The sequence below is a fragment of the Plectropomus leopardus genome, unplaced genomic scaffold (genome assembly GCF_008729295.1).
Source record: "Plectropomus leopardus isolate mb unplaced genomic scaffold, YSFRI_Pleo_2.0 unplaced_scaffold18922, whole genome shotgun sequence".
In the NCBI taxonomy this organism is placed as follows: domain Eukaryota; kingdom Metazoa; phylum Chordata; class Actinopteri; order Perciformes; family Serranidae; genus Plectropomus; species Plectropomus leopardus.
The window spans coordinates 1-1895 of NW_024620411.1; the positions used below are offsets into that span (position 1 = coordinate 1).

At 39.0% G+C, this 1895-nt stretch overlaps 1 long non-coding RNA gene across 1 annotated transcript; it reads right to left on the reverse strand.

Moving 5' to 3' along the window:
* Positions 1–238: 238 nt before the first annotated feature.
* Positions 239–723, reverse strand: LOC121965180. Its single transcript, XR_006107460.1, has 3 exons — positions 625–723; positions 472–516; positions 239–336 (listed from the first exon to the last, which is right to left on the reverse strand). It is a non-coding gene; the product is annotated as an uncharacterized LOC121965180 (long non-coding RNA).
* Positions 724–1895: the final 1172 nt, after the last annotated feature.

Consider the following 1895-nt stretch of genomic DNA (forward strand, 5'->3'; position numbering starts at 1 on the left):
ATAAAAAATAACAAATTGAAAATATCTGTGTTAGTAAAAAGAATATATATATAAAAAGAAAATATGCATACTTTAGCAAAAATATCACCCAAAAATGTGCAGTACAATGTTTTGTGCTGATTCAGTAGTTTCACTTTACAATATGTAGACTCATTTTTAATGATGTCCATCACAGAATACAGATGTCAGAATATAGATATTTATATTTAGACAGTTCTGACAGAGCTTCATACTCACAGTGTTACCCTTGGGTCCGGGGGCACCAGCAGCACCCTGGGGTCCGGGGGGTCCACGGGGTCCGGGGAAACCGGGAGCTCCGGCAGCTCCAGCAGCGCCCTGCAGGGGGCAGCACACACCGACAACATGATGGGTCACTGAGACACAGGCTGCTTTTTCACTGCAAACTTTTGAGCCAGAGCAGGATTCAAACCCTCAACTCTGACGTGCACGTGGAGTGAAAGTGTTACTCACAGGGACTCCCTTGGGTCCAGCGGCTCCATCAGCTCCGGGGTTTCCCTGAGAGGAGAGGAGGAGATTTTCGTATGAAGGAGGATGTTGCTGCTGTGACGTCATCGTGAAGCTGATTTCACTGAAGAGTCACTGAAGGTTATCGTTTGTACTCACAGAAGGTCCAGCGGGGCCAGCAGGTCCGGGGTTACCGGGCTCACCACGGGCTCCAGAGGGGCCCTCGGATCCACGACCACCCTGAGGTCCAGCGTCTCCCTGTGGAGAGCAAACAAAGAGTCAAATAATCGTGGATCAATAACATGAAAACAAAAATAAACCAAAACAGAGCAAAACATGAAGCGAAATCTGCAGAAAGGACTGATTAACCCCTTGAAACCTGGAGCGACTTCACTTTAACTTTACTCGTGCTGCTTTCTGATGCTTCTCACAAGTATTTAAACCTTTGGACTCTGAGAAAAGTGCTGCCAGGTTTCTAAAAAACATGCACATAAATTGCAAGAAATAAGTGGATTTAGATTAAATTATTTTTAAAAAGCTAGGGACAAATGTTTTGTATATATTTTCTTTTTCATCTTTTTCTCAAACATCTCAGGTGATTTCTTACACTTTTTGCTATTTTCTTGGAATTGTTTTGGTCATTTCTTCTTTCATAGTTTCTTTCCATATTTACGAAAGAAATCAAGCCAATTTTCTCAGATTTTAAAGGGTTAAAAAGCAAGTTTGGTGTCATTTAAAACAATCAGCTGTTTTTCAGCAGCCAACCATGAACCAAAACTGTGTGCCAGTTCCACCCCAGATAATAATAATGATAATAATAATAATGAAATACACTATTTCTTCATATAATCTTCATATAAAGCTTTTGCATTTGATATGCAAGAAATTAAACCTAACGAACACAATAAATGTTTTATTTTGAAGGAGCACTTGTGCAGTGTGCATCAGCAACAAGAAATAACCAAATTTGATTAAATTATTCTGGTAATTCTGCCGCTTTTTTTAAACACATTACAAACTCTATATCTTGGCATAATGTATCACATTTCAAGTGTCAAAATTTTAGTTTATTATACCTGTCAAATAAAAACAGAAATTCCTGAGCAGCAACAACTCAAGATGTAGGATGCAGAGTGGAGTTTAAAAACATAACTCAGAAGTCATTTTTACTGTCATTTTTTTTTACCTGTCCAGGGACTAAAATCAGCTCGACTTCCCTCTATCATGCATCACATTTCAAGCATCAAAATTTCTGTTTATTCCAGAGAATAAACTAGAAATAAAAACACCTGTGCAGCTTTGGTGACCTTATGACCCCGACCCCACATGACCTCAGTTTACACAACAAGTTACTGTCATTTTTTTGTATTTATGAAGGAAATGGAACAATAATCGTCAATGATTTCCTCCTCAACAAACAAAAATGTAGT